Raw genomic sequence first — 25,365 nt, forward strand, 5'->3', positions numbered from 1 at the left:
ATACCACAAAAGCAGTCTTTACAGCATATACTGAAACTCTTCTCTGAAACCTCTTGAGCCAGGCCTGCACAATTCAAATCACTCTCAGTAACAAAGACTTCCGAGTTCCTACTAAAATAACCCATTAATTCCCCATTTAAAGCATTCTACTGCTTTCCAAATCCAAAGTCCTCAAATCCACATTCTTCCAAACAAAAGCATGGTCAGGCCTATCACAGCAATACTCCAGTCCCTGGTAACAACTTCTGTCTTACAGGGTCTTATTGCTATGAACAGACACTATGACCAATATGAGTTTTATAAAGGACAACATTTAATTGGGGCTGGCTTACAAGTTCAGAGGCTCAGTCCATTATCATAAAGGTGGGAGCATGGCAGTATCCAGGGAGGCATGGTGTAGAAGAAGTTGAGTTCTACATCTTTGCCTGAAGGAAGCCAGGAACAGACTGAGCATCCCCAGTCAGCTAGGAGGAGGGTCTCCAAGCCCACCCCCACAGTGACACATTTCCTCCAACAAGGTCACACCTTGTAATAGTGCCACTCCCTGAGTCAAGCATATGCAAACCATCACAGATGGTTTCAATCTTTGCTGCCCAATTTGGCCTCTAAGTCACTACATAGCACAGGCTGGTTCAGACTAGTGCCAATTCTGTTGCATGTTTCTCCCAAGTGCTATATCTACAGGCTTGAGCCACCTGTCTGACTGAGTGTGCAAAGATGTAGGTTGATGTGTGTATACAGGTGAGGGGAGGGCTGGCACAAGTTAGGTCAAGGCCATGCTCATACAGTAAAAAAGAATAAGTTGGGCACAAAGTTGAGAGATGTCTCCAAGACAAGATGGAGATAGAGAAATATGACCCAGGTCTGGGTGGTCTTGAATTGACAAAGTAGTTGGGATGGATTTCTGTAGGCAAATTTATCTTATGTAGGTGGGTGATTTACATCCTTATCAATTGGTTGTGAGTTTATTGTGTGGATGTATTGTGGACTGAGAATTTAACATTTAAATCTGATTATTGGGTTGTAGTTTGTTGAGTCTTGGTTTTAATGGGTTGTTGAGAGTTTATACCATAACTATTGGGGGGAGATGTTGGGAAAGTAAACAGAGCAGTGTCAGAGAGTTATGAGAGTTACCTGCTAGGATTTAGATGCTGGGTATGCATGCAGAGTTCACTGTAAGAGAGCTGTGAGTGAGGGCTGGGTGGTTTGGCAGGGTGTGGAGCTGGAATGGTTCATAAATGCCTGGGTCAGAGTACTTGGGGGCAGTGTGAGATGCTGAGATAAATTAGTGCTAGTTCCAATGGCTGGAGGGAGCTGGAACTAGCAAGAGCAGGATCGTGATTGAAAGGGTATGTGTGGGAACTGGTCGTGCCTTTTTTATTTTTTACCGAAACACACACACACACACACACACACACACACACACACACACACACACATTTACATACATACATACATATATATATATACATATATATATATTTGTGGCTATATATGTTTCTTATGCTTTTTCTTAAGCACCTTTTCTTGTTTGCTTTTTGTTATATTCTGTTTTTATACTACAGATCCTGCTTTGTTGTCCTACCAGAGACAGAAAGGGTATGGATCTAGATGGGAGTTTAATGTGAGGGAATCTGGGAAGGGAAGGGAGACGAAAAACTTTAATTGGAATATATTATATGAAAAAGGCCTATTCTCATATATATATATATATTTATACATATATGTGTGTACATATTTATACATATATATGTGTGTATATTTATACATATGTAGGCATATATATAATTCAAAAATTAAATATCCCCACAAACATATGTTCAAATGTATTTACCTTTGAAATCAGTATTTCATAGTTGTCATATATGTATTGCCTCTGAGAAGAAGCCTGTCTACAAAGTCTAGCTTCTCTACTCACCCTTAGGACGTTTCTTCATGTCTCTGTTTTATAAACATCCTTCTGAATGTGACTCTTTCCCCACATCCTCTACATAAATTAAATTGATGATTCATGAGCTAGTTAAGGAAACAATTTCATTGTTCTTTCCTTTTGTCTTTAACTCATTTTTAATGCTTCTGCACCTTGGATTTCATATTTGTGTTTACAATCTTCTGTGCTGTCTATCATAATGATTATGTGTTATAATTATAGGTATATTATTAAACATAGACAATTTAGATAGTTGAAGATATAAGTGTAATTATAAAATAATATAGAAAGTATAGCATCTCTTTCGGTAGTAACATCATATACATCTATTTTGCAGTGCCACAAAAGGAGCTGTAAACAAAGCCAATTAGGTGATGCTTATTTTTCTGACATAATAGTAAGATGATGATGATAAGGATGAAGAAGTTGATGTTCTCTGATAAGCATGACATTTTAGGGTACATTTCCTTATGGGGTGAAATATGAAATGTACTCATTCTCAAAATTTTAGGAGACATAATGTACTTATTCTCAAAATTTTAGGAGACATATTAAAAATTCTTGATAAATAAATCTGACCAGATTGAACTCATACTCTAAAGCTGAGAATACCATTGTCATTTGAGATAGGCAGTAATGTTGGTAAATGGGCTACTGTAGCAGATAATTTTGGTAAACTAGCCCCCCTTAAGAGGGACAAGGGAAGCTTACATTCACAATATAGGGCCCGAATGTGGATACCCAGGACCCATGTAAAAATGAAGGCATAATGCCTGGAAAGTTGGAGCTTAAGATGTGAAGAAAATAGGATCCAGGGCCTTTCTGAATAATCATTGAACTGCAAATTCAGTGAGAGACCTTGTCTCAAAAAGTGAGTTGGATGGAACCGAGTTGTGGCTCAGTGTGTAAGAGAACTCACTGTTCAGACTTGAGGACCTGAGTTAATATCTTTAGCACCCATGGAGAAAGTGAGACATGTTTACACACACCTATAAGTTTAGTGCTGTGGACCAAGGAGTTAAGTGACAGTGGAGGCAAGAAACCCTCTTATACTTGCTGGCCTGCAGCTTATCTGAGGAAACCATGAATTCCATGTTCAATGTGAGATCCTTGAAAAAAAATAAGATGGTTATAAGGGACATTTGATGACCTCCTCTGTCATGTGCAGATGTGTGCATATGCATGTATACTAACACATATATTCACGCACACACACACACACACACACTAATCCACACAATGAAGTGGAAACCGATTGAAAAAGGTATGCTTTTGAAATCTGGCCTCAGCATAACTAACACTTATGTGTGCTTCCTTCACATGCTCACACAAAACACTTTTACACACAAATTACATTTATACACAGAAAAATATAGGTGAGAAGACAAAATGGTTAAATATTCAACAAAACCAAATTAGAAGGGAAAGACAGTGAATTCAATAAATGTTTGAATACTATGCTTCAATCCTAACCTGGACCAGTCTTCAGACTCCAAATCCACAAAGTAAAATGACCCATCCAGCAGGTCCAGTTATTCAGGGTTCTGAAGAGGCGCTACCTGTGGGTCAAGGGGGGTAGAAAAGAAGGAGACCAAGCAAGGTTCTGTTGTCAAGGTCTCGTTTATTGAGAGGAATGTACAGCATTTAAAGCTCTGAAGCAGGAATTGAAGCAGGAACTGAAGCTTAGGGTGGGGGAGTACTGGGAAGTGCCCAAGGATATAAGGTGAATCACTAAACTGCAAGATATCCTCCTTAAACAAAGAGGCAACAGTCTTCCAGGGACATGTTCTTTGAAAAGGTTGAGCCATGGGGTTGGGGATTTAGCTCAGTGGTAGAGCGCTTGCCTAGCAAGCACAAGGCCCTGGGTTCGGTCCCCAGCTCCGAAGGAAAAAAAAAAAATCGAGCCCTTCTCAGGAATCTGCTCAGGGACATCCGGTGTTTGCTCAGGCTGAAACATCCTGTGATTGCTCCTGGAATCTTCCTGGGAGAGGCTTTTGTCCAACAATCTCATAATCTTACAGCAGCCACCTTAGGGCTGAGCGCCCTGTGACTGCATAGCTCAGAAAGGCTCCCTACATTAAAAAGTTCAGATTTCTACCCAGAAGTGCAAGAGTACAGAGGTTTCATTGCTTTTTACATTTTTTGATAGGGGTCTTACTTAACCCAGACTAGCCTTAAACTTGTTCTACAGCCAAGAGTGACTTTTGCTCCTCCTGTTTCCATGTCCTCTGTGTTGTAATTGAAGGGTTTACATAATCATACCCAGTTTTTCTGGTTTTGGAGATCCAACTTTTTGCCTTGTATATGCCAAAGAGACTCAATACAATCTAATTGATACTTCCATTTTTTATGTAGACCTACTGCCATTTATTTGGATCAGAGTACACTGGAATAAGGGAGTTACAAAGCCATTTCAAGGACATTTGAACATGGGTGCCAAGGGAACATTCGTATCTGGGAACATAGAATACCTTAATTGAAATTCTCCATCTACATTCAGATTTGGAATTTATAGGGACAAGAAAATTGAATAAAGAAGGGGAGACATATCTGAAAGTTGACTCGTGATATGTGGTATGTTCACTTGATCTTGGAGCTCATTTCACTTGTCTTTGGGGAAATATATAGCAAGAAGTAAAGTCTTTGAGACCAGTAACTTTAGTGAAAGCTGAGTTGTGTACAACATTCTTTTCAAAATTCCAATGTGGAATTAAAGAAAAAGAAAACAGCACTGGGATTGCTATTATGGAAGGGATGAGTTTGTTATGCAAAAAAAGTGGAGTGGGATGAATGGCTGGATATATGTGGGCTCTCAGATTTCTTTCTAGTATCCAGAGAGTTATTCTTCCAGTGGCCAGATAAATATTAATCAGTGCTCTTTCAATAGTCATAGTCAGAGGGAACTTTCCCAGAGGTTATATTCCTAAGGAGTCTACAAGAACAAGGAATCGGGGCATTATATACATACAAATTCATTGCTCCTCCATTCTAAGCAGCCCTGAAGGAACCCTACCTGGAGAATTTTGTGGGATTGGTGAGGCCTTTGTTGTATACATTGGATCTCTCTCTCTCTCTCTCTCTCTCTCTCTCTCTCTCTTCCCCTCTCCTTAGCTGTTTCCCTTGATCTTTAAAAAAATTATTTATCTATTTACATCCCAAATGCTGCCCCTCTTCTTAGTCCCATCTCAAAGGGTTCCTTTTCCTGCCCCACACCCTTTCACCTCTGAGACGGATATGCATATCCACCTTCCCTGGTACATCATGTCTCTGCAGGATTAGGTATAACCTCTCCTACTGAGGCCAGATAAGGCTCTGCTGCATGTGTGTCTGGGGTCTTGGACCAGCCTATGTATCCTCTTTGGTTGGTAGCTTGTTCTCTGGGAGCTCCCAAGGATCCAGGTTAGTTTACATTGTTGATCTTGCTATGAGGGTGTCATTCCCTTCTTTCAATTCTCCTAACTCTTTCATAGGGGTCCTTGACCTCCATCCAATGTTTAGCTGTGGGTATCTGCATCTGTCTCAGTTATCTGTTGGCTAGAGCCCCTGAGAGAATAGCCATACTAGGTTCCTGTCTGCAAGCACAGCATGGCATTGTAATAGTGTCAGGGATTGGTGTCCGTCCATGGGATGAGTCTCAAGTTGGTTTGGTCATTGGTCGGCTATTCAGTCTCTGCTCCAACTTTGTCCCTATATTTCCTTTAATTATGATGAGTTCTGTTCTTGAGATGTAATAGATGTTCTTTTCATTTCGAGGATCTTGACTGAAGAATTTATAGATAATCTGGGAAATGTTAAATATAGTGTTAGGTGGAATAAGGCATATGTGACATAAATGAATGTGAAACAATGCCATGTTTATGTTGCTAATATGATAGAAAGGAGAGAGAGGGTGGGGGGAGAAGGACAGGGAGAGGGAGGAAGGGAGAGAGAGAAAGAGGGAGAAAGAGAGAGAGAGATCAATGAAAAAAGTAACAGTAAGACATCAGAGTGGCAATGATGAAATCTTATCTTTTCTGCTTTTTCTTAAGGTGCTTCTTAGCCATTAGATATTCCTCAGTTGAGAATTCTTTGTTTGGATCTGTACCCCATTTTTAAAGAGGATTATTTGAATCTCTGGAGTCTAACTTCTTCAGTTCTTGTTATATTGGATATTAGCCCTCTATCGGATGTTGGTCACTGTTTTGTTCTATTGACAGTGTCTTTTGACTTTCAGAAGCTTTGCAGTTTTATGAGTTCCCATTTGCTGATTCTTGATCTTAAAGCATAAGTCATTGGTGTTCTGTTCAGGAAAATTTCCCCTGTGCCTATGTGTTCGAGGCTTTTCCCCACTTTCTTTTCTTTTAGTTTCAGTGTATCTGGTTTTATGTGGAGATTGTTAATCCACTTGGTCTTGAGATCTGTACAAGAAGATAAGAATTGGTAAATTTGCAATCTTCCACATGCTGACTTACCATTCGACCAACACTATTTGTTGAAAATGCTATCTGTTTTCCATGGAATAGTTTTAGTTAGCTCCTTTGTCAAAGATCAAGTGACCATAGGTATGTGGGTTCATTTCTGGGTCTTCAATTTTATTCCATTGATCTACCTGCCTGTCTCTGTATGAATACCATGTAGTTTTTATTACCATTATTCTGTAATACAGCTTGAGGTCTGGGATGGTGATTCCTCCAGAAGTTCTTTTATTGTTGAAAATAGTTTTCACTCTCCTGTGTTTTTTTTTCCAAATGAGTCTGCAAATTGCTCTTTCTAATTCTATGAAGAATTGAGTTGGAATTTTGATGTAGCTATACCAATCCTAGTCATAACACCCAAAGGACGCTTTAACATATAATAAGAACACATGCTCTACTATGTTCATAGCAGCCTTATTTATAATAGCCAGAAGCTGGAAAGAACCCAGATGTTCCTCAGTAGAGGAGTGGATACAGAGAAATGGTACATTTACACAATGGAGTACTAATCAGCTATTAAAACAATGACTACATGAAATTCTTAGGCAAATGGATTGGTCTAGAAAATATCATCCTGAGTGAGGTAACCCATTACCAAAAGATTACACATGGTAAACACTCACTGATAAGTGGATATTAGCCTACAAGCTTGGAATATCTAAGAAAAAGTTCACAAATCTTACGAAGCCCAAGAAGAAGGAAGACCAAAATGTGGATTCTTCATTCCTTCTTAGAAGGGAAAACAAAAGTATTCATAGGATGAAATACAGGGACAAAGAGTGGAGCAGGAACTGAAGAAAAGGTCATCCAGAGACTGCCCCACATGGGGATCCCTGCCATATGCAGCCACCAAAACCAGTTAATATTGCTGATGCCAAGAAATGCTTACTGACCAGAGCCAGATATGGGTGTCTCCTGAGAGGGTCTGCCAGAGTCCTACTGATACAGATGAGGATGGTTGCAGCTAACCATTGGACTGAACAAGGGGACCCCAATGGAGGAGTTAGAGAAAAGACTGAAGGAGAAGAAGAGGTTTGCAACACCATAGGAAGAGCAACAATATCAACCAAGCAGACCCCACCAGAGCTCCTAGTGACTAAACTACCAACTAATGAATATACATCGAAGGACTCATAACTCTAGCCACATATGTGATAGAGGATGGCATTGTCCAGCATCAATGGGAAGAAAAGCCTTTGGTCCTGTGAAGGCTAGTTTCCTCAGTGTAGGGTAATGCAAGGCATTGAGGTTGGAATGGGTGGGTGGGAATGGGAGCATCCTTATAGAAGCAGGGGGGTGGAGGGAGGGATAATATTTAAAATGTAAATACCTAATGTCTCCAAGAAAAATAAAATTATTAAAGAAAGAAAAGTTTGTTTCTAATTAAAAATAGTATTAGCATAATTTGAGGAGTCAATAAAATGAAGACAGCTGCAGCTGCTCATCTTACGGCTATTTTTGCTGTGTTGGGGAAGTCAGTGTTATCATCGTGGGGGCTAGTGTCCAGGCTCACAGCCCGAAGGAAAGTCATTACAAGATCTAGAGAAGCATGATCAGCAAAAATCCAAATATATATTAGGGGTAAAAAAAAAGCACACATCTTTTCGAAAACCTAATTTTGAAGCCACCAGACATATATCAAATGCCAATATTATTCTAATATTATATTCAGCATATGCTAAGCAGCCTTTGGTTGGAGGAACAAGGTTGAATTTAGTACAGCAACCATTGGTACCACCATTTAAAATAGGACTTTTTTTGCAAAGATAGAATAATATAGCTAGAAAAGATATAAATAAGTTAAAGATAGAATAATGGCAATGAGTAGCATCTTATTAAGATATATGTCATTTTGTGATATAGGTTGGTCTTATTTATAGGTCACATTCTTGTGTTATTGAAACATTTCAACACCCAATAAAAACATTTTGTCCATGGGAATTACTTATAAATATTGATTGTGATGCAGAAGTGAAAATGCTGGAAAGTGTGGAGGAAGTCTTTTCAAAATGAGATAAGTCTTTTAATAAAGCATAATGGTTATATGATGATTTGACAAAGCATGAATATTTTTTTATATGTCTATTTAATAACAGTGGTTAAAAAAGAAGATGTCCTTTGAATGTGGGACAGTGGGAGGGTAGTTAAGTAGGAGGGATAGGAGGAAATTATATATTTTTAAGTTAATTAAATAAGCATTCATACATTGCACTGTGGACACAACGAATGTAAGAAATCTCTCCAGAAATTTTGTTCTAAGATGGGCAAGAAAGAGAAGCCAAAGGAATCTGATTTGGTGGAGCAAATAGGATGTTCTTTTAGTTTAAAGTTTATGAGTAGCTGTCTGGTGCCAAATAGTCAGTTCTAAAATCATCCATACAAGTAACAGAATATGGACCAGGAAGATTCCATTTAAGAATATATATGTGAATATATTTACACAATTATAGTTAACAAAACATGGGCCATACATTTGAAGGAGTGTGGGGAGGGGTATTAAGAAGGTTTGGAGAGAAGAAAGAGGAGAAACATAGTAAGTTTAATTAACGAAAGTTAAAAAGGATAATGAAAATCTAATGTGTCATTTATTTTATCAGGTTTTCATTATATTTACACTCAGGAAGTGGGATATTTTAAAGACTAAAACAACTGTGTTTATGAATACATCATCCTGTTTCTGTTAATGTAAGTGTATATGTGCATGAGTGCAGAGACTCACTGAAGCCAGAAGAGGGCATAGTGTCCCCTGGAGCTAGACTTAACAGGCTAGTGAGAATCTCCCAACGTGAATTCTGGGAGCCAAAATCAGAAGATAATACATGCTCTCAACTGCTGAACCATTTCTCCAGCACAAGTTTAGAGCCTTGTGTCATAGCCTATCAAAGAGATGACAGAAGTCCACATAGTCCTGGCCAGGACATAGTATTCAAAATGGCCATACACATTTTGTCCACATTATTTCCTATCTATTTTCTTTCTGTCCTTACTTTATTCTTTGTCACATGCCACTTTGGCAGTTTTTAGAAAGGGATAAGTAGATCTCTTCTAATTGTCTGTCACTTACCTTCTTACAAACTGATGCCCCATACATTTTTACATTCTAACCCCCCTACACAGGTTCTCTCAGAAGACACTCCTCCATTCCTTTGCATAGAGGAGAAACAAGGGCTTGCCAGAGTTGTTTGTACTCACAGCCCGTCTGATTTAAAAGATGATGGGATAAACTAGAGGTTTAGACAAAAATAATGGGTTTGAGACCTAAATGAGAAAGAGAATTAAAACCTAGTATTGAAAGAGAGATGAGCTGTTCATATTAAATACCTCTTGAGGAAAAGATGTATATAAAAAGCTTTGCATTGCACTTCCTTTGGCTCTAGATAAATTCTGCCCATCATATTGATATACTGTGGGTTTTCAGAGGAATATATTTGTGAGAATATCAAATATTCTTCTGTGAAACAATCTCTTAGAAAGGGCTCCATAAAGAAGACCGAAATTATTAGCAAAATCATTGGCACAGTAACATGCAAGTGAGGAAATTTCACAGGATTCCACCCCAAGCAAAGAACCATAGATGACTAACAACCGTTGGGAGAAAGAAATTGGCCCTTTCCAGGGATGAGGTCCCCTTATTGTTTACCCAATTCAGAGTGGTCAGCCTTAAAACTGTATGCACACCAACAATACCAACGGACTCAGCCAGTTGAATTCATATGTCGTTGTGTATTTATACATATATGTAACAATAGTAATCAAGAGAAGAGGCTATCAAATTGAGTGTGAGAGGGCATGTGTAGGGTTTTTAGGAAGTGCAGCTAGGGGCAAGGGAAAAGGGGAAAGCTAGAGGGAGGGAAAGAAGAGTAAAGGGATACAATTCTATTTCAACTCGAAACATTAAAAACTAAAATATTATTTTTTCTAAAATATGATCAAATATAACCACTTGTATGCTTTAACAGTTTTTTCTATGTACTTTTTTAGATTAATAGTTAGGCTCACATGAATAGAAAACTTAATATTACAACCTTAGAACCCCAATGTAGTCTTCCTTAAGTAATAAGAATGACATTTCTTTTATCTTTTTTGTAGTGTGTGTGTGTGAGTGTGTGTGTGTGTATTTGTGTGTGTACTCTGTGCACATGTATGTGTAATGTATACATTCATTTGAAAATGTGAGAGGGCATGCATCCTTGGGATCTAGTTCAACTATGAAAGTCAGAGGGTAATATTAAGTGTTCATCCTTACCATTCTTTTTGTTTGTTTAAGACAGGCTTCCTGATATACATGCTCATTACCTGGGCCCTAAGATGAGAGGGTTTCTTCTTCCCACCTTTGCATAGACGCATTAGGATTATACATGTGTACTATGGTGTTGAGCTTTACCTGTTTCTAGAGATTTAAGTCTTCATGCTTTTGTGGCAAAAGCTATTTTCCCAGCCCATCAATGTTATTTATTGTCACTTTAGGATTATATATGGAATTCTCTACCAGAACAAACAAATCTAAGTCAGTTTTAGCAGATCTGCATTATAGATGCATGTGTGTCAGTCTGTATAAAGGAAAATACTGTAAGAGAAAAAGTTGGGAGTCTTAGAAATTGTGTGAAACACTCTATGTAAGATTATTTCTGCATAGTTTTAAGATTCAGCTTCTCTATGTACATGGAGAACAACTCAAAGAGCAAACTCTCTAAGAGTTTGGCAACAGAGATCTTTTGGAATTCAGCTGAAGCAGGCATAAGAACCTTTGTTGTATAGCAGTGGTTGACCACAGGATTGCTATTGTATTTTTTTTTTTTTTTTTACATTTAGAAGTTGTATTTCACGGTAACATGAATAGAAAGTATATATGAAGATATTCACAAGCTGGCCATTAGCAGATGGAAAACTCCACCCAGCATTACTGCCAAGTCATGGAGGAGCATAAGAGGTTAAGGTAGAGAGGAGTCATCTTTCCCAGCAAAGCCCCTCTCCCTAGCAATGTGAGTTTTAAAATCCAAAGTCTCAATGGCCACAGGGAGTGAGGACTGGAATGGAGCACTGAGATACCGCTCTATACAAGGGTTTGCCTAAAGGGTCTGAAGTGTGTACGCACCGAGGAAGGACAGTGGAATCCAGTGACCTATGGAAAAGGGGTGAGGGTCATCGGGGCTGTCTTCATTTATGGAAGTGGAGGAGGGGATGTTTGGGAAGGTGTCTGTGAACTACGGCAGGAGGGAATCTTGGCATTGCTCCCAATGTACCAAAATGTCATGTTTTTAAAATTCCTTTAAATAAAGCCTCCCTCTGCCCACAGCTGGCTCTTCAGGAGCCACTGCCCTGACCTCTCATACTTTCCCATTGCGCCTCCTAGCTGGAGTGAGGCAGAGCCTTCCATCCTCAGACCGCAAGGAAGCATACTTCTCCAACAAGGATAGTGAATCCAAGGATTGGCATCTAATCCTGGCTGCAAACTCCACCCACCAGAGGCAGTGCTGCTCTTGTATACAGGGTTGAGTTCCAGTAGTTGATCAAAAGAAAGCTACAGGAGCAAGGGAACGAGGGACTTCACACCCTGAGCAAACTTACAGCGCAGACATTCATGTCCTCAAGTGTGGACCACTGTGCATTTACCCACACTGCCCCTTATGTGTGTAAGCAGAGTCAAGGCCCCTGGGGCGTGTAGCACAATAGCACAAGAACATGGAAACAAGGACAGCTTGAGACTGTAACAGACATAGGCTAGCATGCCATGACCTCAGAGCAACAATGTACTCAAATCAGGTAATTAATAGTCATTTAGCAAAAATCCTCTCCCAGAGCTGAGGTAACAAAAATCCAAGTTAGCTATGAATCCCTTTTAACCAAAATAAAGGAAAGCAACACTTAAAATCACTTAAAAAGACAAAGTTTAAAAAAATAATGTCTCCCAAGAACTACGGTCCTTGTGTCTCTCATCCATTTGGCTTCCTCACCAGTTTGGTAATGGGAGTGACCCACAGAGAAGAAAAGGTGAGTTCACAGGACTGAGAGGGTGTTTGGTCCAGGGAAAGAGAGGCTTGTGGTAAGCCCTCCCTTTTCTGGACTCCATGCAAAATAAAAATCTATCAATACCAATAACTACAAAGCCCACTTTAGTAACAAGCCTAGATTTTACTAACACTACATACAAACTATAACCTTAAAAGGAAAGGCCCACAGAAAGTGGTGGTGGGGGTGCTGCACCCCACTCTTACTCCCTAGCTGTCTTAGTGAGCAGGGTTCTTCTTCCTGCCCAATCCACCAGAAACAGAAACTACAGTGAAGATAATATTAACTACACCACTCCAATTGTGGCATAGATCAGCTCCTGGACAACCGCATCCTGGAAGATCTCTGTTGAGTAATAGAACACAGCATTGATCCCAGAGAACTGCTGTGACAGCTGGAGGACAATGGAGATGAGAAGGGCCTGGAAGTGGCTAGGTGACCTGAAGAGCTCCAGCACAGTGCCCTGCTTCTCCTGTGACATCCTGACACTCTCATTTTTCATTTTCTGGATCTCCTGGACCACATCCTGAGTGACCCACAACCACTGGAGGATCTCCTTTGCTTAGTCTTCCTCCTTTCTGTTATTTGCAAGAACTTCAAACTCTCAGGGCAAAATGGAAGGGCTGCACTTTGCTAGAATGATGGTTAAGCCCAGTAGCCCAGGCCACAACTCTTCAGAGCCCTGAATAATGTCCAAACCAAAGACCTGAGCCACCAGAATCCCAACAATGATGCCCAGCTGATTTAGCATGCCAAATGCACCCTGTAGGGCAGTGGGAGACACCTCTCCAATGTGCATCAGCACAAAGCCTGTACACAGTCCACAGAAGATGCCAATAATCAAGCAGCCCAGGGTCAGCATTTCAACAGACTCTGCTATCTTGGTGAATCCCATAAGACAGCCCCCAAGGATGGCCACCAATTTGACTAGAGGCATGGAGTTGCGTCTGCCAAAGTGGTTGACAAACAGTCCAACAGAAAAAGCCAATCATGACACCAACAGAGAAGATGGCCACACATAAGGACCAGAGGGTGGTCAGCAGCCCCTTGCTTGGTAGGTCTTCTAACAGCTCTTTCAACGTGTAGTTAAGAAAGTCCTTAATGATTGTATCAGGTGCACTGATGACTCTGGTGTTGTAGACAAACTGGAAAGAACCAATTGTGGCAACAGTAACAGCAAACACCAGAGATGGGGTCACCTTCATTGTCCCCATGGTCCCAACCTAGTTCTCAAGTCTTAAGGTAGATCTAGAGGTATCCAGTCAATGTCCTCAGCAGCAAGTTTTCTTTGGGTCTTCAGCAGCAGCCCTCAGAAGGATTAAGGACCAATACTGAAAGCATCCACTGTTGTATTCTTAATACACTGTTCTGTACATAAACAACTTTTCAAATACATGGAAGATTTGTTCTTTTGAAAAGCTGAAACAATTTAAACACTGTTTAAAAAGAGTGTTTGCATGTACAGTTGACAATGGGCTGTAATAGCTAATCTTGACCACAGTACTGACTGGATTTGGAAACTCATATGAGGTTACTAAAACACATCATGAGGGCAGTTACAGAAGAAATTAACTGAAGAGAAGGTCCTGAATGTGAGGAGCAGGATTGTAGAGGCCGAGGGCATCGATAGACCCCAGAGTGAAAGAAAGCAGATAGCTAGTGTGTGTGTGTGTGTGTGTGTGTGTGTGTGTGTGTGTTACATGTCTGCTTCTTTGTCTCCATGACCTGAACTGCTCTGTTCTGCCTTATATCACCCTTACCAATATGGATTGAAACCCCTGAAACCAAATAATTCCTCTCATAAGTTGGTTCTCTTGTATTTGCCACAGTGATAAAAACTCTGATCAACACTCTCTCCACTACGTTTCATTTATATAATTTTCCTTTTATCTTCATCCCTTTTGTCTTATGAAATTGATTGTTTTAGAGAGTGCAGTGCTTTTTTATTGTCTGTAAAATTCATATTTTTTTTATTTTATCTTCCAAGGAAATGGGTTGAATGCTTATATCCTTTTGAAGGTAATATGTTGGATTATGCTCCTTGTACGTCTACTCAGAATTTGTCTCCTGATTGTCCGCTTACATATGTGCAGGGATAGTCAAGCCAGACCTCAAGAGAGGCCAGCCATGCTAACACTTTAGTCTTGAACTTGTAGGTCCTCATGACCACGAGAACTGAGTGGTGTTTAAACCAAATGATGTGCACTGTTTATGTTATAGTACCCAAAGTAGAAGAAGAAGAAAAAGAATAGCTGCATATATATTTTTCAGTATACCAAATACCCATCATTTGAAAAATATGTTTAAATTTTCAATTATTATGTTATTTTAAGTTGTAAAATGGTTAGTGAAAGTGCTAATACTTTACCAATGCTGCTGTAAGAGAAAGGTAATTAGATCTGTGTTAGGAAAAGAGCCTACGTAAAAATGAATAGTATACTTTTAAAAAGATTAAAAATGAAAGGTGATGAACTACTAAGGCAGCAGGGACAAGGAAAGAAGTAATTATATTTGTGATGTATTCTAGCTATTAGAGAGCAGCCTATTTCAGTTGTATCTTAACACTTGTAGGTTGCCCAGTGCCAAATAGTCATCCCTGAATATATACAGGTAACCTTGTATATTTGGGTAAAATAACAATTGACAAAGAAAGGAAGAGACCATGAGTTTGAAGGAGATTTAGGAAGGATATGTAGGAGGGCTTGGAGAAAGAAAAGTTAGAAGAAAAATAAACTTTCAAAATTAACTAAAAAGGTAGAAAATAATGTTTTTGACTTCACTTGAGATGAAAGTAAGTCATCATCTTACTTTTCCTGTTGTGATAAAACACTCTTGACAAAACTACTTACAAAAGGTTCCTTCTGGGTCACGGTTGAAGGGTACTTTGTATCATGGACGGGGTTTAAGTGTTCCAGGGGCTGGAAACAATTGTTCACATCACATCTAGTGCCAGGAAACAGCGAATAATGAAGTTCTGTGGCTTCTCAGCTTCCTCTCTCTGTGTAGACAGTTCGGGAACCTGTCAGAAATGATGCTGCTGACAGTGGCTAGATCTTCCCACCTCATTTAGTGTAATCAAAAAAATCTCTAGCAGGTGTGCCCAGACACCCATCTTTCAGATAATTTAAAAATTTTTTTGGTCATTTTTGACAATTAACAAAACCACTGTAGTCACAAACACTATACTTAAAATTCTAAAATAAGATTTTTCTGGAGTGTAAGCTTTGTTTTGACAAGAAAAGTGTATTTTAGTAGTCAAAGCTAGTGATCTTTTGATAAAAGATGATTTGATGAGAAATATATTTAGCAGTTGCAGTATGCTGGCACTTTCATTTTAAGCAGATCATAAACCATATATTTTCCAAATACAGCCTGATGATGGCAAATATAGATACCAAGGAGGCTGAGCGTCAAAACATAGATCGGTGAAATAGATTTTGTCTAAAGTGCATTGCGATCAGATCACTTGAGTTATTTACTCAATCTGTGGATCACCGTTTTTGGAACGGAAAGATGCTTTCCTAGGAGTTGCATTTAAATATTCTGCAAATTCAATATTTACATTGTGATTCATAACAGTAGTAAAGTTACAGATATGCAGTAGCAAAAATATAATTTTATGGTTAGGAGTCGCCACAATATGAGAAACTATGTTAAAGGGTTGCAGCATTAAGAAGGCTGAGAACCACTAATCTACATGGAGAATGGCCATTAGAGCTGAAGAAACATTGGCTTATAGTTTAGTTCTTGTCACTTCTGAATGGTTTTAGCAGGCCAATGAGACCACAGTAAAAGCTGTGCAAATGCTCTTGAGAAAGGCTGCAAGGTTTCTCACTAACACATGTCTCGTCTTGTCATATCCCACTGTGACCCTTTAATATCACTTTCTCTTCTTTGAAGTAGACTTTTAAGGGGGCTGTTAATAAAGTGTGTAAATTTAGGTCTCTTCTTATTCAGCACTGTCTGCACCTGATCTTAGATTTTTATCTCGGGCCCTCTGCAGCTATTATAAGAGATTGAGTTCTTGAATTCACTGAGTAATGTTTAATCTTCTGTGAAATCCCAGTTACCCAAGAACATTTTTAATGTTCTGCTTTAATGTTCTCAGTGCCTTGGCAGTGTGGGGCAGAAATGAGTCATTTTGAAGTCATGCTTTCTGCCAATTAACACTATGTTTTTCAGACTCCTATGTGATTGCTTGCTTGGAGAATTGCTCTCTCCCCACTGGTGAAGCACAAAGGTCAGCTTGACCTTTGGTTACATTTTCTCCAGATCTGCTTCTCTTTGCCACTCTGCACAACTGGAAACCAATCCTGAAGTCCAGCTCTTATTGGACTGACATGAGCTCTGAGCAGATTCACATGAAAGCATTTCTTCTGTGTCAACATGTGAGGCCCAAACTAGCTCAGCCCAACTAAATAAAGTAAGTCCCAGGGTCTCAACAATTTGTATCAGCTAGCTTTAGAATGGGCTCTAAACAACTTTGCAAGAACAAATATAATCTTCTCTGAATGTTTGTCATGAGTTGTTCATAGACTGGAGGAAATGGGGGTTGCTAGTCTGTGAATGTCCTCTGTCAGGATAATCGGTCCCACAGGAAAATGCCAATGTTGACTCCAGCTAAAAGAGGTAGAAATGTGGAGAGGTTGGTTAAAAGACAAAATTATTCACTTATGTGAGATGAGTCTTCTCTAGGGATCAATCGTATAGGATTATGACCAAAGGGAATAATACCACAGTGCCGTAGTATGCTTGAAATTTCCTAGGAGAGCAGACTTAATTGCTCTTCACACACAAACACACACACACACGCACATGCACATGCACATGCACACACACACAATGGGATATGTTAATTAGATTTATTATTTTACATTATACATATATCAAATCACTAAATTGCATCTTTTATATATATATATAACTCTAATTACATATAATTCTAATTATATATGAATCTAATTGTCAGTTTGTATGTCCGATAAAGTTAAAGATTGTAAGGGAATAAAGCTTCAAGTTCTGCTACTAAAGTACCTGATGATGCATTGAATGTATTCCTATAGGGCATATTTAATGAGTCACACTGGCCTCACGAAGAAAGATACTTGACCTTATTTTTCTTCTTTCAAACTTGACTTTGCATTATAGTATTAAGTAAGGGTATAGATATAAAATGGTAATCTAGAAGGGTATTTAATTAAGAGTATTTATTCAGCATTATGGATTGAATAAATAATGCTCTCCCGTAAACTTTGGACTTGACTGTTTGGTCACATAGTAGTCCTGTTTTATGAAGTTGTGAAATCAGGAAGTGACTGGAGATTGGCCTTTGAAGGTATATTATCCCATGCCATTTCTGATTTGCCCTCTGTTTTATGCCCAAATGATGTGGACAGGAGTCTCCTGCTGTGTGTTCCACGGCCACGATGCTCTGTTTAAGTGAGTGGCTATCATGCATTGAACCCTCTGAAAAGTGAGCAGAAATAGTCCTTAATCTTTTAATTTGTTCCTCTCAGGTATTAGCTTAAAACCAATAAAGACCTGAGTAAGACACTATGATCCATCACCAGTATTTTATAGTCACATTTTATAATAGCTCTTTGGGCTTTTATTCTGATTCTTTCTTTAAAACATTCTTGTTGTAGCCTGCTCACAATTTTTCTCTAAGTTGTCTGGTTACTCTCTATAACTTTCCCTTTGCATTGTTTTCTATTTAACTCTTGCTTTAAATCTACCAATCCTTGTTCAGTCCGTCTGCTTCCAGTGTTTTTATGCTTAAAAGGTTTCTGCTGCATCTGTTTACTTTTATTGTCCTAAAGCGTCTTCAGCATAATTGAAGGGATTAATTTATTTTTCAGTCCTGCAACTATTTTCTTTCTTTTAAAATATTTCTGAAACTTGGGAATTGGGTAAGTGGTTACAATTTTTGCAGTGTCAGAATGAAGACTTGTGTTTGGATCATCAATGCCTATGTAAAAGCTGCTCTGAGAATAAGATTGAGGAGACAGTCGAATTTTGGGTTTCCTGAGCAACTACTATAGCCGAAACTTGAATTCCTGGGTTAGTGACAAACTTGTCTATAAAAATATCATGAAGAATAATAGAGGGAGACACCATACATTGACCTCTGTGAGGCTATGCATACCCAAATATTATATATTGGAGAGATACACATGTGCATATACCACCCATACACATATACATATGAAACCAAGTTTTTTCTCATAACTTTTAAAGAAGTCTCTTAAGAACAGTGGAGACAAATAAATGTATTCCCATTATTATTTTTACTTTAGGAAACATTGGCTTTTAAATAATTATGTATCATTATTTGCATCAACAAATATGCATCACAGTGTATCAATAATTATGTATCATTGCAACTTATCCAGAGCTTTCTAGTCAAACACAAAATGTAACAAAATGATACTTTAGTTATGTCTTCCAGTTAGTATTAGTTGTCAACCTGAAGTAGTCCAGAATCTTCTGAGAGGAAAACTTTGAGTGTTGAACTGCCTAGGTCAGATTGGCTGGTTGGTAATTATAGATTCCCTTTGGAAGCTTATCACGATTATTAATTGATGCAGGAGAGCCCATATTAATGTGTGTGGGCAGAATCATCCTCAGATAGGTGGTGCTGGACTGTATAAGAAGGCTATGTAATCATGAACTGTTGAGCCAGAGAAACCAGTAAGTAGTTCCTGCATTGTTCCTGTCTTGAGTTCTTGCTCAGTGACATTGTTCCTGCCTTGACTTCTCTCAGTGACAAATTTTAAAGATGCCTTTTAAAACACCACATTAAAAAGATAAGAAAACAAACTGCATATGGATAAGCCCTGTAGATAGCAGCAATGCCAGTTTTCTGTGTTTGGTAGTTTATTCTAGTGAACTAACTCAATCCTACACTTGTACAATGGGTGTATAGGGCTACACAGTTTAGATTACTGCAAACTTCCTGCAGGTCTCTAACAATTTTTAAAGCCAAAATAAAAAGTCAGCGAGTCAATGAAAGATCAATGTGCATTTGAAACATTGAAATAGAGGATGACTTAGCCTAGGCCAATATACCAAGCACAGGAAGTACTTTGTGAGTGAGGAAAAATGTTGATTTTCTACTTTGAAGAATACCATGGTGATTTGAAAGAGAATGACTGTTGGTACTGTTAGGAAGGATTAGGGATTGTGGCCTTTCTGGAGATGTAGCAGTGGACCAGGTTTTAAGGTTTCAAAAGAATCACGCCAACTTGACTTTCTTTTTTCTCTCCCTTCTTTTGACGACTCAAGATGTGAACACACAGCAACTACTCCAGTGCCATGCCTGCATACTGCTGTGCTTCTCGCCATGACTAACTGGCATTACCACTGCCCCCCTCCCCCCAAAAGCTCTTCTATAAGTTGTTTTGGTTATGGTGTCTTGTCACAGCAACAGAAAAGTAAATAACATACCATACAATTACAATCAGTAAACATTTTCATTTTGCATCATTAACTACAGGAATATGACTTTTGCTATTGTTGTGTTTCTAGTCAAATCTATGTATTATGGAAAATGTTAAGTGAAAGAAAATTCTTCAAGTTAAAAATATGCCTATTTGTTAAATTCTTAAACTGTTTGAATACTCCATTCCCAGTTAATGAAATTATTTGGGAATTAGGGATTGTGGCCTTTCTGGAGGTTGTCATTTGAGACAGGTTTTGAGGTTTCAAGAGTTATGCTATTCTGAGTTTCTTTGTTCCTAAGAACTTTTTGCATATGTATAATAGAAATATGGTTATATCACTTCTTTACTTTCTCCTTTAATCCTACCCTTTCCCCCTAACGTATTTTCTTACCAACTTCTGTTTTCTGATTTGTTGATAACCCATTCAGTTCAGTTACTGTTGTCCATATGTGCATTGGCTAGTGGAGATCTAGTGTAACATAGGATACCGACCAACAGCCAACCCCTTGAAAAACATTTCCCCTTCTTCTACAAGTTGTCAAGAACCAATAGATCCATAGGAAGAAATGGATCCTGGGTAATACCTTCCCCATCTGTCCTGGAATTTCAGCTGGATTGAATTATTTTCGTTTAAACAATCACAGTTGCTGTATGTTCACAAATGCCAACCCATGTCATGCTAGAAGACTGCATTTCACAACATTCTTCCCCATCCTCTTACTCTGATTTACTTCTTCCTTTTTGCAGTGTTCCTTGATCATAAGGTGGTGTGCTAAAGATAAAGAAAAAGATACGGTTGACAAATACTGCTTCATTTTTGTAGCATTTGTTACCTTTTAAATATGAAGACATTTTGATGGCTTTCATAATGTTGAGGATCTTAAAAAGTATGCAAATCTTGAAATGAAACTTTCTATTGGGCACACATGAGAATATAGTAAAAAGAACATAAAAACACATGAGACCAGTGTTCCAGGAATGGAATATGAAAGGTAAAATAATGAATATAAATAGTACTTAACCTAAAGACAAGTTCTGTATATGAAAGATAAGATGGATTATTTAGATGAAGAAATTGGGTGAAAGGACTCTAATTTTTTTCTCACTAAAATGTTTGAGGTCCACCTAAGTTGCCCAAAGATGAGTCCCACTTTTATCCAAAAGAATAGAGCATAGACTTTAAAAAATATGCACACATTGCTGAACATAACTGTAATATAATATAAATAATAATTAATTTTGTATGAAAGTCCACCCACATAAATCACTGCAGAATAAAGTTCTCCAGAAAGTACACGTTTTCTGTGGGGAGGGGAATTTGTTTTATAGTGGGACTGTGTGTATATTTAGAGATATAGTCCACAGTTTCTGAATTTTGAAAGTGGGCAATGGCCCCCAAATGAACCCATTGCTTCTTTCTTGGTGCAAATCTACAAGAGACCAGAATTTCTTGTAATAGACAAAATGATCTACTCTCTTCATCACCCTCAACCATGCAGCAAATGTTTTGAAACTCAACAGGAACTTCTCAGTAGTCATATCATAAAGAGTAGCTACTTATAATCTAAGCCACATCCTGTGTTCATGTGAGCTTCTTTAAAAAAATATGTGCCTGAACAATCTTTTAATTATCTCAAGCTATCTTTATAGTCTCAGGCTTCACAATCCATATGGACACCACACAGATCTGGAAAGTGGAGCAGAGCTTAAAGTGTCCTTGCAAATTATTGGAAATCACGACTCTGGCTTCAGTCATAATGTATTCCCTGAGGTTCTGTACTCTATCCAGTTTGATGACAATGGCCAGTAATTTAAGTTAGGGAGAAAACACATCATATCATCACCATCACCATCATCAACGTAAGTGCATATGAATTTTATAGCTTTTATAGTATAAGATTAAAATGAACAGTGTCCTCTCCTATACGTCTTCTGCATCCAGTCATGAAATTGTAGTTTCTGCCTTTCTCTACTTCTAACCTACATGTTTTATTTCCCTTTTAAATTTTATACAGTAATACAATTTAATACTCAGGATTAACAACTTGTATGATACCACCGATCTTGGTCTCAAATATTTTTTTTTGAGAGGGTGCAGCGAACTTTATTGATTCAAGAGAGAAGGGAGGGCTCCCTATGCCCCTCCTGTTATTATGGGGTCTGCGATGGAATTATGGGGAGATGCTCAGTATTGGGGGCTGAGTTGGGATGGGGACTCCTCAGCAACTGAAGGCCTCTCTCTTGCTCTCAGTGTCCTTGCTGGGCTGGGGTGGGTGGTCCAGGGTTTCTTACTCCTTGGAGGACATGTAGGCCATGAGGTCCACCACCCTGTTGCTGTAGCCGTATTCGTTGTCATAGCAGGAAATGCGCTTAACAAAGTTGTCATTGAGAGCAACGCCAGCCCCAGCATCAAAGGTGGAAGAGTGGGAGTTGCTGTTGATGTCACAGGAGACAACCTGGTCCTCAGTGTAGCCCCGGATGCCCTTTAATGGGCCCTCAGACGCCTGCTTCACCACCTTCTTGATGTCATCATACTCGACAGGTTTCTCCAGGCGGCATGTCAGATCCACAATGGATACATTGGGGGTAGGAACATGGAGGCCATGCCAGTGAGTTTCCCATTCAGCTCTGGGATGACCTTGCCCACAGCCTTGGCAGCACCAGTGGATGCAGGGATGATGTTTTGGGCTGCCCCATGGCCATCATGCCACAGCTTTCCAGAGGGTCCATTCACAGTCTTCTGAGTGGCAGTCATGGCATGGACTGTGGTCATGAGCCTTCCACGATGCCAAAGTTGTCATGGATGACCTTGGCCAGGGGGGCTAAGCAGTTGGTGGTGCAGGATGCTGACAATCTTGAGGGAGTTGTCATATTTCTCATGGTTCACACCCATCACAAACATGGGGGCATCGGCAGAAGAGGCAGAGATGATGACCTTTTTGTCCCCACCCTTCAAGTGAGCCCCAGCCTTCTCCATGGTGATGAAGACACCAGTAGACTCCACGACATACTTAGCACCAGAGTCACCCCATTTGATGTTAGCGGGATCTCGCTCCTGGAAGATGGTGATGGGCTTCCCGTTGATGACCAGCTTCCCATTCTCAGCCTTGACTGTGCCGTTGAACTTGCCATGGGTAGAGTCATACTGGAACATGTAGACCATGTAGTTGAGGTCAATGAAGGAGTCGTTGATGGCAACAATGTCCACTTTGCCAGATGCAGGGCAGAAGGCAGCCCTGGTAACTAGGTGCCCAATACAGCCAAATCCATTCACACTGATCTTCACCATCTTGTCTATGAGATGAGGCTGGCACTGCACAAGAAGATGTCTCTGGAGCAGGGAGGAGCAGAGAGCCTCAAATATTTTTTTAACATCACCATATTCTCTTTCACTGGAATTAAATTAAGTAGCTATTTCTATATATCTCCATCTAAGAGACTCACAGGTAGGAACATAAACTCACTGACCACTTGTTTTTCCAACAAATTTGTACCAGAGACAATTCATTCTCAAGTCTGTTGGTTCTTGCATCTCATTTCTATCTAACATATCCATAACTCTTACTGTCCCATCCTTAATGCCCATGGTGACCAGGACTTGAGTTATGAGGGTCCTGATATATAGGTACTTATCTCACATATTACTTGGTAAGTGAATAAATTATGAAACTAAAATTCTACATTTTTTTAAATATCTTAAAATTCCTGTCCCATATTCATTGCACTAAAATATAAATATTAAAACATTGGATTTCTATTCTAGGTTACTTAATTCTGGTACAGCCATTATCCTATGTATGATTTATAGTATCACTCTCTTTTCAATAACACCTTGTGCTAAGAGACTTACCAAACCAGATAATTCTCACTCTCAAGGAGGCTCAAAAATGCCTTCTTTGGGACACTGCCAAGCCTTTGTGAACACACTTTCAGCTGCCAACTGACAGCCATAGTAATTGTATTATAAAGAGGCCTGGGCTTTACTATGTTTCTCTCTCTCTTCTTTCCTCCTGTGACACTCCTCTACAAATTCTAAATGACATGTCCCAAACACTGTCTCATTTGTGATCTTTTTCCTCATCTTTCCTAATTTTCTCCACAACAACCCACCTTTTCTTCTTAAACTTCATGCTATCTTGTGGCAGTGATCTTTCCTTCGATATTATTATTCTTGCTACCAGAACATAAGTTACTCTAGGGTAAGAGGACTCTTCCTTTCTATTCTCCTTACATTTCCCAGCACTGGAATTTAATAAATATTTATTATTGAACTTCTTTGATGCTTGGAATACTAAATATTATTATTATTATTATTGTTATTATTATTGTACTGACTGACATTTTTATTGCTATGTATTTTATGAGGATATATAGTTATACACATAAACATGTATGTAATATAGGGTCAATTTGGACATTTGAAGCACTTAAAATGTACAAAGGAAAAGGAAAAAGTCATTTGTTGTACTTCACAAAGTCAACTAAGCTACTTTTAGGTTTGTTTTTCAAGTGTTTTCTATTCTTTTGAAAAATAAGTTATTTTTTGATTTATTGACTCTATTTTGCTGTTAGGAAATTATAGAAAATACTATTCCATGATTCTTGACTAGCCCACCTTACAAATACATTATTAATTTATTCTTTCTTTCATTGAAGTAAATTAAAATTGATTACAATTTACTAGTTACCAAATATAAAAGTCAAGTATACATTGTTGTACATAGAATTTTGCTTCAGTTACTATGGTTTTTATAATTGATGACAAGAAGTAACATGGGTGAAAATAAACAATGTTTTAAATTTCTTTCAAGAGTATTTTATGTCTATGTATCTTTAACAGACATGACAATTACTATTTCCCAAGCCCTATTCAGAACAAAGTTGCCTCTAGTTTCACATGTGATAGATAAGTCAACAGTATCCTGGAATTCCATTTATGATGATCTGTCTGGTTTAATTGTAATTCACTAGTTTCAGTTCTAGTATATTTTGTTATGTGACTCTGCTTTGGGAAAGTTTGGATGTGAAATCAGCACTTCTGGATACACACTAGGTCAGTGTATGCATGAGTAAGACATTCGTGCTGCAGGTGGAAGCTGTAAGTCTTGTGAGAGCCTGACTTCACAACCTGTTGGTGTGACTTTTGTTGGAAGATAGGTAATTTTATGGTGTGTTCTCTTCTTCTGTGAGGTTTTACTGAACTTGACGCCCAGTAGACTGTGAGTACATATGAGAACAGTCTCTGTCATGTTCTCAGTGGTCCCTCAATGTCTGATTACGTCAGGCACATACTAGCAGTCAAGGACCGAACTGACTCTATGCTTCATGTGGGGGCTGTTGGCTGTGGTTCCCTTCAATGTATAATTAGTCTCCCTTGAGAGAGGAACAGCTGAGAGAGCATCACACGTGTTTTGGACATAAAAGAGGCATTCCTCTCATTCAGTTACTGGATGACTTAGTATGTTACAAGTAAGCTATTTGCATTAGCTCTCTTTTGGGAAGTAGTAGATTTATTATTAGAACTGATGAA

At 38.8% G+C, this 25,365-nt stretch overlaps 1 protein-coding gene and 1 pseudogene across 4 annotated transcripts in view; one reads left to right on the forward strand and one right to left on the reverse strand.

Annotated features, from left to right (window-relative positions):
- Positions 1 to 25,365, forward strand: part of Clvs2 (clavesin 2) — a 107,826-nt gene that overhangs the window by 51,180 nt on the left and 31,281 nt on the right. The window lies entirely within an intron of this gene.
- Positions 12,612 to 13,657, reverse strand: LOC103690942 (solute carrier family 2, facilitated glucose transporter member 3 pseudogene; annotated as a pseudogene).

This window comes from Rattus norvegicus, chromosome 1 (assembly GCF_036323735.1).
Source record: "Rattus norvegicus strain BN/NHsdMcwi chromosome 1, GRCr8, whole genome shotgun sequence".
In the NCBI taxonomy this organism is placed as follows: Eukaryota; Metazoa; Chordata; class Mammalia; order Rodentia; family Muridae; genus Rattus; species Rattus norvegicus.